Source organism: Taudactylus pleione, unplaced genomic scaffold (assembly GCF_031769625.1).
Source record: "Taudactylus pleione unplaced genomic scaffold, aTauple2 ptg000321l, whole genome shotgun sequence".
NCBI lineage: Eukaryota > Metazoa > Chordata > Amphibia > Anura > Myobatrachidae > Taudactylus > Taudactylus pleione.
The window spans coordinates 1,530,124-1,547,194 of record NW_028284722.1 but is presented as its reverse complement, the minus strand read 5'-3'; positions in this window follow the sequence as shown (position 1 = coordinate 1,547,194).

The following is a 17,071-nucleotide window of genomic DNA, read 5'->3' as shown; positions in this document are numbered from 1 at the left end:
ATCACAAAAAAGAAGTTGAATGCACCTGATGGGAGAAGCAGAGGTTGCTTGAGTTCCAGCCTAGGATATACATCACATTGGCGAGGACAGACCTCTGCTAAAGTGTTATTTATTAGTGTACCTCTGGTATGCATATTACTATTATTATCTCACTCCCACTTTGTTTATATATATATTTATATAAACAAAAAATACCGGCGGCACTCAGGGATTTGAAAGAAGAGGCAACACACTCGTAAAGACAGTCAAGTCAACGTTTCAATACCAGAGTATTTTCATCAGGACACAGATGGTACAAACAGCAACTAACCTTATATAGGTGCTCCCCTTCACCATAGCCAGTGTTCATGTCTACAGCTTCCGATATGTGCGTCACTACAGCTTCCGATATGTGCGTCACTGATGACCTCACCAACATGCACCCATCACCATAGCCAGTGTTCATGTCTACAGCTTCCGATATGTGCGTCACTACAGCTTCCGATATGTGCGTCACTGATGACCTCACCAACATGCACCCATCACCATAGAAACAACTAACATAAATAACAGACATTTATCAGCGTACAAAAACATTCTGAATAATAGTATTCTGTACACAAACATCTAAGTATAAAATTACAAACAGACAAAGGGCATAGAGAATGTATACAAATACCAATACATGTTAATTAAAGCGCAGGGCATAGCAACAATCTAGTGCCATATGTAAGAAAATATCGCTGCAGGATACACAGACCAAACTATACCAGATGGACAAAATTAGGACATATATATATATATATATATATATATATATATATAATGTGTGTGTGTGTGTGTGTGTATATATATATATATATATATATATATATATGTATATATATATATATATATATATATATATATAAAAATATCATGCAAACTCGGCACTCACATGCTTTTGCAGTTTGAAAAGCATGTGAGTGCCGAGTTTGTATGATATTTTTTATGTAGATGGTGTGGTCACATACCAAGGGCACCCCAGATGGTCGAGTGCCGTGAATTGAGCCTGCCGTTTATTTAAATTTTGTGGTCACACTTGCTAGGGCACCCTGTTTTTCAAATGTAAGACAAACTTTTTTATTTTTCCAGGTGCTTATTAACTCAAAGCCATGGGTGCTGTCCTGTCTCTTTAAGGCAGGACCCAGTTTCATGTTTAAAATGTATGCAAGTTTGAGGCCAAGATGGCAGATCAAGTTCATTTGTCTGAGAATCAGTGTAGGGACTGGCTAGATGGGAATGACCGTGAAGCGGTGGCCAGCTTAACAAATTATTGCAATATTTTGGAACCAACATTCCCTATGTTCAAAGGAGTTGCAGTTTGAAAAGCATGTGAGTGCCGAGTTTGTATGATATTTTTTATGTAGATGGTGTGGTCACATACCAAGGGCACCCCAGATGGTCGAGTGCCGTGGATTGAGCATGTCGTTTATATATATATATATATATATATATATATAAATACAAGTTATATAATTTTTTATGATCAAATTAAGTAAATAATAGTGATGCAAACATGATTAAGTATAATTTTATTTACAAATCTGCCTATTTGTTAATAAAAAATATACTGTACTTAATCAGGTTTATATAGCAATTATTGACATAATTTGAAACTAAAAAACTAGTTTTGTGAGCAGTTTTGGAAAAAATTTGCAAATTGATTGGTTAAAAAAAGTAAATGTCCATAGTCCAGATGCAAATGTTAGAACTGGATCCAATATGACAGAGTTTCCCAATTTCCACCAATACAATCCAGGTTTTAAAGATATTCATGTTTGAGCACTGGTGACTAATTTAGTACCTCAGTCAATTTGATCTGGACTCAAGCATGGAAATCCTTAAAATCTGGACTGTATTGGCAGAGTTTGGGAAACTTCAATATGGTGTGTAGAAATAAAGGTCCAGATAAGATGGAATAAATCATACAAAAAAGAACAGAAAAAAACTCCATGAGTATTCTAGATCTATTAAAAATGAATGGTGACCACTTCCACCAGTGGGATCAAAACAGAGGCCATCATCCCAATGAGCCCAGTGACACACCAAGCATCCAAAAACACAAGTGTGGGAAGAGAAAGTTGACGTCACACTAATTGTATGTTATTTCAAACTTCTCTCCCATGGGTTACATAAAAACAATCATAACAAATGTATATATAGTGAAATAACTAAATGAGTAGTCTGCTCTCCTAGAGGATATGAGATGGCTGTGACGAGAATGTGAGATTCGGCCCATTGTAGGGAGATGACATACAGTATAATGTATTTTGGCAGTATATAAGATTATTATTATTATTATTATTTATTAACAGTTACTTATATAGCACCAGCATATTATGTTGCACTTTACAATTAAAAAACAGTAATTCAACAAGACTGGATAATAACAGACAAGAGTTAAGAGAGCAATGCTTGCAAGCTTTCACTCTTTAGGGAAATAGGCATTGATATACAAGGATAGGTGGTACCTATTGCATATTGGCCCATCCAAATTACAGAAGTTTTTCTGAGGGGCCAAATGACCCAAACACACAGGAATGTTGGCTTGGGGTCAGGAGAATGTGAGAGTGGAGATAAAATATAGTATGTACATTTATGCATGGACTGTATAGAGGTGACGTAAGTGGGTAGGTTAGCTTATGGAGGATATGTGTGGGCTGTATAGTGGGGATGAAATTGGGTAGGATAGCTTATGGAGGTTATGTGCAGGCTGTATAGAGGGGATGTAATTGGCTAGGATAGCATATGGAGGTTATGTGTGTACTTTATAGAGGGGATGTAATTGGGTAGGATAGCTTATGGAGGTTATGTGTGTACTGTATAGAGGGGGTGTAATTGGGTAGGACAGCTTATGGAGATTATGTGTGTACTGTATAGAGGGGGTGTAATTGGGTAGGATAGGGTATGGAGGTTATGTGTGTGCTGTATAGAGGGGATATAGTTTGGTAGGATAGCTTATGGAGGTTATGTGTGTACTGTATAGAGGGGATGTAATTGGGTAGGATAGGGTATGGAAGTTATGTGTGTGCTGTATAGAGGGGATATAGTTTGGTAGGATAGCTTATGGAGGTTATGTGTGTACTGTATAGAGGGGGTGTAATTGGGTAAGATAGCTCATGGAAGTTATGTGTGGGCTGTACTGTATACAGGGGATATAATTGGGTAGGATATCTTATGGAGGTTATGTGTGGACTGTATAAAGGCGGTGTAATTGGGTAGGATGGCTTATGGAGGATATGTGTGTGCTGTATAGAGGGGATGTAATTGGGTAGGATAGCTTATGGAGGTTATGTGTGTGCTGTATAGAGGGGATGTAATTGGGTAGGATAGCTTATGGAGGATATGTGTGTGCTGTATAGAGGGGATGTAATTGGATAGGATGGCTTATGGAGGTTACTTGTGGACTACATATAAAGGATGTAATTGGATAGGATAGCTTATGGAGGTTATGTGTGGACTGTATATAAAGGATGTAATTGGGTAGGATAGCTTATGGAGGTTATGTGTGGACTGTATATAAAGGATGTAATTGGGTAGGACAGCTTATGGAGGTTATGTGTGGACTGTGTAGAGGAGATGTAATTGGGTAGGATAGCTTATGGAGGATATGTGTGGGCTGTATAGAGGGAATGTAATTGGGTAGGATAGCTTATGGAGGTTATGTGTGGACTGTGTAGAGGATATGTAAGTGGGTAGGATAGCTTATGGAGGATATGTGTGGGCTGTATAGAGGGAATGTAATTGGGTAGGATAGCTTATGGAGAATATGTGTGTGCTGTATAGAAGGGATGTAATTGGGTAGGATAGCTTATGAAGGATATGTGTGTGCTGTATGTAGGGGATGTAATTGGTTAGGATAGCTTATGGAGGACATGTGAGTGCTGTATAGAGGAGATGTAATTGGTAGGATAGCTTATGGAGGATATGTGTGTGCTGTATAGTGGGGATGTAATTGGATAGGATAGCTTATGGAGGATATGTGTGTGCTGTATAGAGGGGATGTAATTGGGTAGGATAGCTTATGGAGGATATGTGTGTGCTGTATAGAGGGGATGTAATTGGGTAGGATAGCTTATGGAGGATATGTGTGTGCTGTATGTAGGGGATGTAATTGGGTAGGATAGCTTTTGGAGGATATGTGTGTGCTGTATAGAGGGGATGTAATTGGGTAGGATAGCTTATAGAGGATATGTGTGTGCTGTATAGTGGGGATGTAATTGGATTGGATAGCTTATGGAGGATATGTGTGTGCTGTATAGAGGGGATGTAATTGGGTAGGATAGCTTATGGAGGATATGTGTGTGCTGTACAGAGGGGAAGTAATTGGGTTGGATAGCTTATGGAGGAAATGTGTGTGCTGTATGTAGGGGATGTAATTGTGTAGGATAGCTTTTGGAGGATATGTGTGTGCTGTATAGAGGCGATGTAATTGGGTAGGATAGCTTATAGAGGATATGTGTGTGCTGTATAGAGGGGATGTAATTGGGTAGGATAGCTTATAGAGGATATGTGTGTGCTGTATAGAGGGGAATGTAATTGGGTAGGATAGCTCATGGAGGATGTGTGTGTGCTGTATAGAGGGGATGTAATTGGGTAGGATAGCTTATGGAGGATATGTGTGTGCTGTATAGAGGGGATGTAATTGGGTAGGATGGCTTATGGAGGATATGTGTGTGCTGTTTAGAGGGGATGTAATTGGGTAGGATAGCTTATGGAGGATATGTGTGTGCTGTATAGTGGGGATGTAATTGGGTAGGATAGCTTATGGAGGATATGTGTGTGCTGTATAGAGGGGATGTAATTGGGTAGGATAGCTTATGGAGGATATGTGTGTGCTGTATAGAGGGGAAGTAATTGGGTAGGATAGCTTATGGAGGATATGTGTGGACTGTGTAGATGAGGTGTAATTGGGTAAGATTGCTTTTGGAGGATATGTGTTTACTGTATAGAGGGAATGTAATTGGGTAGGATAGCTGTCTTGTCTCATACCACTGGTTAGAATGATAATGGTTGTTTAACTGCCATTTGATTTATCAGACAATAAATCAATATACCCTTCCCAATTCTCAAAGAACTCATCAGTGCTAGCATACTTATGCAAGGTGGATTTTAACCAGTCATTGTAAAATACACAGAATGTGTAGAGGGTTCTACATTAAAATATTTATTGAAAAAAAAAAGCTCCTAGGGGGGTATATCAACCCCTCCAGTGCCAATAGGTCTCCACTTTAATGATTCTCTATACCACTTAGTGGCAATTTACTACCAGTGGCAATAGCCCACACCCTCTGTGGTAACATATCCCCCAGAGGCAATACACCCCCACCCCTGTGTCCATAGGTCCCCATTAAAGTACAAGTCTCTCTCCCCCAGTGACAGAAAACTCTCTTATCCCATTCCCCCCCTACATGCAAAGCACGGAGGATCAGTACTTATTGGGCTACTGATCTTCAGTCCTCCTGCTGATCTCTACACTTGTAGAGACCAGTAATAGTACACAGAGGAAAACTTCAGTTACCATCTTTGCCGAGGATTTTAATTTCACTTTCCAAGATGTGCTCCAGAATGCTGGAGTTAGAGCACTACAGATACTCTTTCTTCCTGGATAGCAGTAGATAGAAATGTCTGCGAGTACTGTTACTACTACTAGCCCAAGCTGGAGTAGACTTGTATATGATCTGCACTTGACACTATACATAGCTATTTAAACCGTACTGCAGCATTATCTGCCTAATTTATTTTTATTTTTACCCATTTCTGTACCATCATACAACACAGTGACCAATGCTAAACACAATTATTTTCTGTATTTCTGCCATTAGTGCTACCAGCTATGTAGATACAGAAAGAAATTATTAAGTCTCTGTGATCTCATCAGGTGCATTTCTGTGACCACAATGACTGGCGCAAAACTATTGCCCCTCCACCAGTCATTGTCACCAATACTCGTTTATGGTGTACAAATAAACAGGCAGTACATTGCAGGATCAGTCAAAATCATACCTCCAAACATTTGTTCTTCATAGTTGAAGATAGATGGACTGGTAATAACCCACATGGATGTGACCACGCACCACAGGAGGCGTGAAACCAATTCTGATGTGTTGTACTGCCCTATCCCATTCCTTTCCACTTTGATTCCTGTGGGACAGAGTCCTCATATCATGACTGTTCCTCCTAATTCTGGATAATAGGAAATTTGTGTACTTGGCATCTTTACCATAATCTATTTTGGTATAGAACTAGTCGGCAATTGATTGTGATATCATCAGCACATTTCTTAAGATATTACCAATGAAAATTGGACACATTTTTGAAATATCTATGTGCGTATTGTGTTTGAAAAATGACAGTTAGGAGCTGATAGATTGGTACATTATCTCCGTCCACTTTATCTCTCTCCAAAATTTGATAAGCTCTTCTATCTTTCATCTGTTGAGAAGATTAAGTCTGAAATGAATATAGCAGAAAAAAGTGTTAGTGCATTCATAACATCGCAAGAAATTCAGACAACTGCCACCAACACTTCCTCCTACAAAACACAATATCTATTAACAATCCGACCAAAAATGTTGTTGATTAAAATGATGCAAAATATTTTGAGAAGAGGAAGAGGAGCCTCCCAATTCTACAACATGTGGACATAAAATGGTGAAGCTCTACTGAATTGCTTTATAATACTTCCACCAGAATATGATCTACAGGAATACTGGCAAAAGAAGCCAGACTAGTGGCCGACATTGCTACTGAAGAAAATTTTAACTGTGTGTGAATTGTGCTGTCAGTGAAGTTGTATCTAAATGTATATGTCGGTTAGCACCAACAAGGCAGAGCAAGTGGGTGAAATTAGCAAAGTTTTGCAAAACAGATTTAATTTCGTCAAGGTTAGTCATTGCTTTGCAGAAGCCAGTTTAACTTTGTAAAAACAAAACACCTAAATTTTAACAACTTGGTGAGGCAAAGGGCAAAATTTACTAAGCCGCGGGTTCTAAACCTCGGCATTTTGGTGGCGGATAGATGGCGGGTTCTATTCTGTTCTAAACCCCGGGGGGTTGTTGGCGGTTTTGCAGCAATTTCTAAATGACAGCCCTGTTCTATTCTATTCTAAAATGTGTTTTGACGGCAGTTTTGCAGTGGTTTTGGCCTTAGTAAATCTGCAAATAGCAAAACCGCAGTCAAAACACATTTTAGAATAGAATAGAATAGAACAGGGCTGTCATTTAGAAACTGCTGCAAAACCGCCACCAAGCCCCTGGGGTTTAGAACACGCCGTCAAACCACCACCAAACTGCCGGGGATTGGAATCCACCGCTTAGTAAATTTTGCCCAAATTGTGATTCATCAAAGCAAATTGTCAAAATGATGTGAACTGTCATTTGATCAGTATGCTGTAAACTTGGGTGAATTGGTGCAATTAGAATATTTGTAATTTCAGTCATCTATTACAAACTGTAAATTCCTTTGACTTAGTACATCGACAAAGAAAGATAATCAAAAAATAAATGCAGTACATGAAATATATATTTTTGTAGGAAATATAAAACTGTGACTGTTGCATACATTTTATAGGGATGGTTGTGATTTTACTCCTACATTCAAGTTCAAAAGATAAATGTGTCACCTTGATGACTTTAAAAGAAATATAAAAATATAAAGAGATAGAGTCATTTCAATGTTCTTTCAGGTATTAGACTCCCAGGTGTTGTCTTAGGTGGCTAATGATCCTTTGTCCTTACTGCTAAATCACATACAGTACACACTGAATACAACTCAATAAATAAGAATTGTCTATGTGAGATGCTCAGAGAAGCTGCTCATTATCAGAGACCTTTTTAAAAAATTCCCTTTGATCTCCCCATGACCCATAAAAATGTTTCTTGTTCTATACAAGTTCAAACTGAATTTTTAAACAAACCGCAAATAGAATTTTTTTTAACAATTTGCTTTTTTTGATTCAAACAAAAATGTAGCAAGGCTGGACGTTTAACAATCTAATGACATTGGCTTTTTGAATTTTCGAAGCTTTTACATAAAATATAAATAATGCAGAGGCATAAATTCAAAGGGTGCTGTGACTATGGGCCTGGGTCACCTTTGGGGCACACCTCCCCCTGCATTTCATGAGGTCACATCTGCACCAATGAGTGAGGATGGAGAAGGACGGAGGAGTCACCAGGTGTAGAGTTATTTTCCTCTATCACAGGCTGTCAGTTAGACATGCAGGGGAGTAATGTGAACTAAGAATACTACTATGTGGCATAATGTGAACAAAGGGGCACTACATTGTGACATAATGTGAACCGGGGTACTGGCCTAATGTGAACTGGTGGCACTGTAATGTAGCATAAGATTAACCAGAGTACTGTTATGAGGTATACAATGAACAATCACTGTGGACAGAGGTGACTCTCTAGAACAGGGATGGGGAACCTCAGGCCCAGGGGCAGTATAAGTCCCCCGGAGTCATTTGGTCTGGCCCTCTGTGCTTTTTTCTGCTAGCCTCATCTGGATAGCTGGGTGCCTATAATGGCCAGAATCTATAAAGTAGTGCAGCCTGGAGCATCCTAAGGATGATTCAGACATTCAAACTGCTGCCCTTACAGCTTCCCAGAGCATCCTCAGGATGCTCCAGGCATTGGTGTAATCACTGGCGATTGTTTCCTTGTCCCCATGTGACATCACACAAAGGGGGTTTGGCCTGCACCGGGCCTGCGAATAATGTTATATATATCAAAATGGCCCTCAGCAGAAAAATGGTTCCCCACCCCTGCTCTAGAAGATATAGGGGGAGGGCACCTTCAATTTGATAATAGGAGGTGCACAAAGTTAAAGATACATCCCAGGCAGTGAGAATCATACAGTGAGAAAGTATGCACTGTGCGATGCTAAGATTTTTTGTTTTTCACTTTAGAGCCAGAAATCAACCAAAACCGTAGATTTTTTAAAAATGTGTCCGCTCCGAGATGCCATTCACAGGCGAATTTGCCCTGTTTTTTTAAACAGAGATTTACTATAGGCAAACATGAGTGAAAAAACACTAATTTCTCTCAAAAACACAGGTGAAAACACAAATTGAAGTAAATACTGTACACCATCGGCCAAACTCTCAAGTACTTTCCATAGACAGAACTACAACACAGGCATTTCCCAAGAGTCGTGTCTGCTAACATGATTGTAAATGGAGCAAACTCAGGTCAAAATAGAAGTTAAAAATAGACTACCTCCTGAGCAAAGTGTTTAGCAGAGCAGCGTGTTTAGCAGATGCACAGATCAGTGTAATCTGTGCATGCTATTAAGTGCAATAAAGGATTTAAATGGCCAAATAAAAAATAAAAATTATATGGGCTCCCCTACCAAAAGCATAACCAGCACCAAGCTCTGTGAGCTGGCCCTAGTTGTAAAAATACAGGTAAAAATTTGTATAGGGGTCCCCTGTATTTTATGAACCAGCCCCGGGCTCAAATAGCAGGGGATAATGCCACAACAAGGGGACACACACTTTATGGGGTCACCCGGGCCAAAGCAGTCCAACTAGTAAGCCCAGGCTGGGGATTCCTCAGGAATTGTTGACATCCCCAAAAAAGGGGTCCCTCCTCCAAAGTATACCCGAGGCCTGGGCTGAAGCCTGAGGCTATACCCCCCTCCCCTAGTTGGTGGGTGCAGTATTGACAGAGCCGTAACTAGACTTTTTGGTGTCCTGTGCCAGAAAGATCATTGGTGCCCCCCTCATTTTTCAAAAAGACATAATGCACCCAAAAAAGGGCCATGGCTTCATGGGGAAGGGCCAGGGAAGAGATTGGGGAGGCCAGGAGATGCTGGGGATGAAATAATAGTAAGCTACAAGCCAGAATGATAATAAAAAGAAATTTGACAGGCCCAAACAGCGCCCCCTGACCTGTGGTGCCCTGTGTGATGGCACCGGCCGCACTACCCTAGCTACGTCCCTGAGTATTGATGTATGTCAAAAATAGATACTGCCCTTTACAGTAGAACTACAGGTCCCAGCAAGCTTGTGCTGGCCTGGGATGTCCCATGCTGTCGACCTGAACTTAATGTTAGGGACCCACCTGATTATGGGGTCAACTGAATGTGGTGGGTGTGCCCAAAATGATGCTAAGCACTTCAAATTTGAAAACTGAATATGGATTTGCATGGATCTCTGGCATTTGCAGACTGTATTTATACAGTTTGTCAGTTTTAGTAATGAGTTAGGTGTGCGGGCCCCATGGGTTACTGTGACCTGGCTGCTTTGGGGCATCACATTGTAACATTTAATCTAGCACTTTTTAGCACTCAAATTGTTTTTCTTACCAATGTAATACTTTTTTTAATTACACTTTAATTATTACCTCTCACCTATGTAACAATGTCGACACATAGCTGCAGCTTCTTACTAATTTAACACCTTTTAATATTTAAACATCTCACTAGTGTGATGCCTTAGGGCGGTTGACTTGTGTTGGCCTGGGGGGTCCTATGCCTGGATTTGAACCTTAGTGTTAGAGAAGCACCTGATGATGAGGTCTACTGGACGTGGTGGGTGGGCCTATATTTTTGGCCAAAATGATGCTAAGCACCTCAAATTTACTCTATGTTATATTGCTGAGTTTACTATAATTATTCTGGCAGTGTTTATTGTTTAGTATTTGGAGTGTGCACCTGTATTTTCCGTTTTCACTGTGTACCACTTCTGCATCAGTTGCAGGATAATTTAATCTTGCTCGCAATCCTCATTATAATTAACAATGCTGCTGTCACCACCATACACAACATCCACTCCAAAAAGTCTCTTCACAACCATCATAGACTTCTCTATAACATGTTGTTCCTGTTACAAAATCTAAGTCTTTAATGTGATACTTGTTATATTGTTAGTGCTGATGTTTAAAAATGTAAATGTCACCTCTGTGGGGTTTCTTTCACCAAATGTGGGGTGTGAGAACATAAGGTATCCAAGGTGTATCAAGCATCACCACCAAACAAATGCCAACATCTATATAAAGACTCACAATACTTTTACTTACACATAAGGCTATTAACCAAACCACACCAACATACATCTCTTCACTCATCTCAAAATATCTCCCTACCCGACCTCTCCGGTCAGCACAAGATCTGCATCTCTCATCCCCACGCACTAGTTGCTCCCACATACAGTCATAGGACTTTCTTTGGGATGCACCCACTCTATGGAATGCCCTACCTCGCACAATAAGACTTTCCTCTAGTCTCCAATCCTTCAAGCGTTCCCTGAAAACTCACCTCTTCAGGCAAGCTTATCAGATTCCAGAACCGCACACATAACCTTCATAGCTTCCATGTCTAATTACATCCCCTTTCACAGTCCACACTCAACCTCACACATTGTCTTTCTCTCACATCTCATGTCATTTGGCTGACATTCCGGTATGACTGGATCATACAGCCCACCAAGAAACTCTCCATTCTGGCATGAACAAAATGCAATATATAGCACCTATCCTTGTGTATCAATGTCTATTTCCCTATAGATTGTAAGCTTGCAAGCAGGGCCTTCCTACCTATATATCTGTCTTTTATTACCCAGTTTTGTTCTATTAATGTTTACAATTGTAAAGTGCAATGGAATATGCTGCTCTATATAAGAAACTGTTAATAAATAAATAAATAATAAATAAATATTTAGCATTAATCATATAATCATCCCAAAAAGGTTGTTTAGGGCAACTGCAGGGTGCTTGGGAATAGCAAAGAAACTTTTCTTTGGTAATGAATGCAACTCATTTCTGTATCTCTTCCTTCATTTAGTTATTTCAAGAGTTATGATAAAGTAAATTGATGCGTAGATTAGTGACACCATGTTTTTGAGCTATGAAGTAGTTTCTCTTCATTATCTTATATGGAAATTATCCAAAAAGCTGACCAGAGCTGTTCAGGTTGGGTATTCTTCCCTTGAGATGTACCACTGCCAGGATGTATTCAGAAATAGATTTTACTGCTGCATATTCTAACAAATATATATTTAAATTAGGGGTGAGCGGGTTCGGATTTCTGAAATCCGAACCCCCCCGAGCCCCCCCGATCCGAGTCCGATCCGAATCAGGCTCGACTTTTCCCGCCTGACTCGGATCTGAAATCGAGGCAAAACGTCATCATCCCGCCTTCCGAGTCTCGCGGGTTTTGGATCCTATATAAGGTACCCGCGTCGGCGCCATTTTCTCACTCGGCTGTGGACAGTGAAGAGGGAGGGTGGGAGTTAGGGCTGTGTAGTGTAGTGTAGTGTAGTGCTGCTGTTGTCCACTACTTCAAAGTCCATAGGGGCTGGCTGTGTTGTGCTGTGCTGCTGTTGTTAATAGGGGCTGTGTCCACTACTTCAAAGTCCATAGGGGCTGGCTGGACTGTGTTGTGCAGTCAGTTCTCCATAGGGGCTGTGTCCACTCCAAAGTCCTGTCCAGTGTCCCAGTCCTAAAGGAGTGCTGTAGTGTTGTCCAGGGGGTGCTCTGTCCATCAGGGGTGCTCCCCCCAAGTGCTAAAAAAATAATATATTTTCTGTGTTTGTGAATTGTGTGCGCAGTAGCCGCACGTGCATCAACAAAGAAGTGCCAAGCGTGCGCCTGTGTCATAAGTAAAGGGCCGGCTGGCTTGACCGTTAAAGGGTGCTGTACACTCCAGTCCAAACCAAAAAAAAATTATTTTCTGTGTTTGTGAATTGTGTGCGCAGTAGCCGCACGTGCATCAACAAAGTAGTGCCAAGCGTGTGCCTGTGTCATAAGTAAAGGGCCGGCTGGCTTGACCGTTAAGGGTGCTGTAACCCCCGAAAGTACACTCCAGTCCAAACCAAAAAAAAAATTATTTTCTGTGTTTGTGAATTGTGTGCGCAGTAGCCGCACGTGCATCAACAAAGTAGTGCCAAGCGTGCACCTGTGTCATAAGTAAAGGGCCGGCTGGCTTGACCGTTAAGGGTGCTGTAACCCCCGAAAGTACACTCCAGTCCAAACCAAAAAAAAAATTATTTTCTGTGTTTGTGAATTGTGTGCGCAGTAGCCGCACGTGCATCAACAAAGTAGTGCCAAGCGTGCGCCTGTATCATAAGTAAAGGGCCGGCTGGCTTGACCGTTAAAGGGTGCTGTAACCCCCAAAGTACACTCCAGTCCAAACCAAAAAAAAAATTATTTTCTGTGTTTGTGAATTGTGTGCGCAGTAGCCGCACGTGCATCAACAAAGTAGTGCCAAGCGTGCGCCTGTGTCATAAGTAAAGGGCCGGCTGGCTTGACCGTTAAAGGGTGCTGTAACCCCCGAAAGTACACTCCAGTCCAAACCAAAAAAAAATTATTTTCTGTGTTTGTGAATTGTGTGTAGCCGCACGTGCATCAACAAAGTAGTGCCAAGCGTGCGCCTGTGTCATAAGTAAAGGGCCGGCTGGCTTGACCGTTAAGGGTGCTGTAACCCCCAAAAGTACACTCCAGTCCAAACCAAAAAAAAAATTATTTTCTGTGTTTGTGAATTGTGTGCGCAGTAGCCGCACGTGCATCAACAAAGTAGTGCCAAGCGTGCGCCTGTGTCATAAGTAAAGGGCCGGCTGGCTTGACCATTAAAGGGTGCTGTAACCCCCGAAAGTTCACTCCAGTCCAAACCAAAAAAAAATTATTTTCTGTGTTTGTGAATTGTGTGCGCAGTAGCCGCACGTGCATCAACAAAGTAGTGCCAAGCGTGCGCCTGTGTCATAAGTAAAGGGCCGGCTGGCTTGACCGTTAAAGGGTGCTGTAACCCCCGAAAGTACACTCCAGTCCAAACCAAAAAAAAATTATTTTCTGTGTTTGTGAATTGTGTGCGCAGTAGCCGCACGTGCATCAACAAAGTAGTGCCAAGCGTGCGCCTGTGTCATAAGTAAAGGGCCGGCTGGCTTGACCGTTAAAGGGTGCTGTAACCCCCGAAAGTACACTCCAGTCCAAACCAAAAAAAAAATGTTTTCTGTGTTTGTGAATTGTGTGCGCAGTAGCCGCACGTGCATCAACAAAGTAGTGCCAAGCGTGCGCCTGTGTCATAAGTAAAGGGCCGGCTGGCTTGACCGTTAAAGGGTGCTGTAACCCCCGAAAGTACACTCCAGTCCAAACCAAAAAAAAATTATTTTCTGTGTTTGTGAATTGTGTGCGCAGTAGCCGCACGTGCATCAACAAAGTAGTGCCAAGCGTGCGCCTGTGTCATAAGTAAAGGGCCGGCTGGCTTTACCGTTAAAGGGTGCTGTAACCCCCGAAAGTACACTCCAGTCCAAACCAAAAAAAAATTATTTTCTGTGTTTGTGAATTGTGTGCGCAGTAGCCGCACGTGCATCAACAAAGTAGTGCCAAGCGTGCGCCAGTGTCATAAGTAAAGGGCCGGCTGGCTTGACCGTTAAGGGTGCTGTAACCCCCGAAAGTACACTCCAGTCCAAACCAAAAAAAAATTATTTTCTGTGTTTGTGAATTGTGTGCGCAGTAGCCGCACGTGCATCAACAAAGTAGTGCCAAGAGTGCGCCTGTGTCATAAGTAAAGGGCCGGCTGGCTTGACCGTTAAAGGGTGCTGTAACCCACAAAGTACACTCCAGTCCAAACCAAAAAAAAAATTTTTTTCTGTGTTTAGCCGCACGTATATATCAAATCGATATAACATAAATGGAGGACCAAACTTTCTCCGATAAAAATAAAATAGAGAAAGATCAAGAACCACTTCCTCCTAGTGCTGAAGCTGCTGCCACTAGTCATGACATAGACGATAACATGCCATCAACGTCGTCTGCCAAGGCCGATGCCCAATGTCATAGTAGAGGGCACATACAATCCCAAATGGCAAAGTTCAGGAAAATGACCTTGAAAAAGACATTTAAATCAGCTGAAGAGAAACGTAAACTTGCCAATATGCCATTTACGACACGGAGTGGCAAGGAACGGCTAAGGTCGATCCCTAGTATGTTCATGACTAGTGGTTCAGCTTCACATGACGATGGAAGCCCTCCTCCCACTAAAAAAATCAAAAGAGTTAAGCTAGCAAAAGCACAGCGAAGAACTGTGCTTTCTAAGAAGATATCACAAATCCCCAAGGAGAGTCCAAGTGTGGTGGTGGTTGCGATGCCTGACCTTCCCAGCACTGGACGGGAAGAGGTGGCTCTTTCCACCATTTGCACGCCCCCTGCAAGTGCTGAAAGGAGCACCCACAGTCCACTTGCTGATATGCAAATTGAAGATGTCACTGTTGAAGTACAACAGGATGAGGATACTGGTGTAGCTGGCGCTGAGGAGGAAGTTGGCGAGGAGGATTCTGATGGTGATGTGGTTTGTTTAAATCAGGCTCCGGGGGAGACAGTTGTTGTCCGTGGGATGAAAAAGCCCATCACGGTCATGCCTGGGCAGAAGACCAAACATTCCACCTCTTTGGTCTGGCAATATTTCTATCCAAATCCGGACAACAACTGTCTTGCCATATGTACCATATGTAAAGGTGAAATAAGTAGGGGTAGGGACGTCAACCACCTAGGAACATCCTCCCTTATATGGCACCTGCAGCGCGTTCATAAAAAGTTACTGTCAAGTTCAGAAACTTTGGCTAAGACCGTAAGCAGTCCAGGGACACCTAAATCCCGTTGTCCTGTTGTATCCAAGCGCCTGCAAACCACACCGTCAACTCCCTCCTCGTCAATTTCCTCCTTAGTCAGGATCGGAAGTAGTCCTGCAGGCCATGTCACTGGCATGACTGACTCTCCTATCCGGGATTCCTCTGGAGGATCCTGCATTGCTACGCCTACTGCTGCCGCTGCTGCTGTTGCTGCTGCTGGGAGTCGTTCATCATCCCAGAGAGGAAGTAGGAACACCACTACTTTTACTAAACAATTGACCCTCCAACAGTCCTTAGCGAGGAGGATGAAGTACGACAGCAGTCATCCTGAAGCAAAACGTATAACTGAGGCCTTGACTGCTATGTTGGTGTTAGACGTGCGTCCGGTATCCGCCATTAGTGCAGTGGGATTTAGACAATTGATGGAGGTAGTGTGTCCCCGGTTCCAAATCCCGTCTAGATTCCACTTCACTAGGCAGGCGATACCGAGACTGTACAGAAACGTCAGAAAAAGTGTCCTCAGTGTCCTGAAAAATGCCGTTGTACACAATGTCCACTTAACCACGGACATGTGGACAAGTGGAACAGGGCAGACTAAGGACTATATGACTGTGACAGCCCACTGGGTAGATGTATCACCTTACGCAGCAACAGCAGCAGCGTCACCAGTAGCAGCATCTCAGAAACGCCAGCTCGTTACAAGGCAGGCTACGCTGTGTATCACCGGTTTCAGTAAGAGGCACACCGCCGACAACCTCTTAGAGAAACTGAGGGAAATCATCGCCCAGTGGCTTACCCCACTTAGACTCTCCTGGGGATTTGTGATATCTGACAACGCCACCAATATTGTGCGGGCATTACATCTGGGCAAATTCCAGCACGTCCCATGTTTTGCTCACACAATAAACTTGGTGGTGCAGAATTTTCTGAAAAGCGACAGGGGCGTGCAGGAGACGCTTTGGGTGGCCCGAAAAATTTCTGGCCACTTTCGCCATTCAGTGACTGCGTGCCGAAGACTGGAGTGCCAGCAAACACTCTTGAACCTGCCCCGCCATCACCTGAAGCAAGAGGTTGTGACGCGGTGGAACTCAACCCTCTATATGCTTCAGAGGATGGAGGAGCAGCAAAAGGCCATACAAGCCTATACATCCACCTATGACATAGGCAAAGGAGGGGGTATGCACCTGACTCAAGCGCAGTGGAGAATGATTTCCATGTTGTGCAAGGTTCTCCAGCCCTTCGAACTTGCCACACGTGAAGTCAGTTCAGACACAGCCAGCTTGAGTCAGGTCATTCCCCTCATCAGGCTTTTGCAGAAGCAGCTGGAGAAAGTGAAGGAGGAGCTAAGACGGAGCGATTCCGCTCGGCATGTGGGACTTGTGGATGAAGCCCTTCATTCGCTTTGCCAGGATTCCAGGGTGGTCAATCTGTTGAAATCAGACCACTACATTTTGGCCACCGTGCTTGATCCTAGGTTTA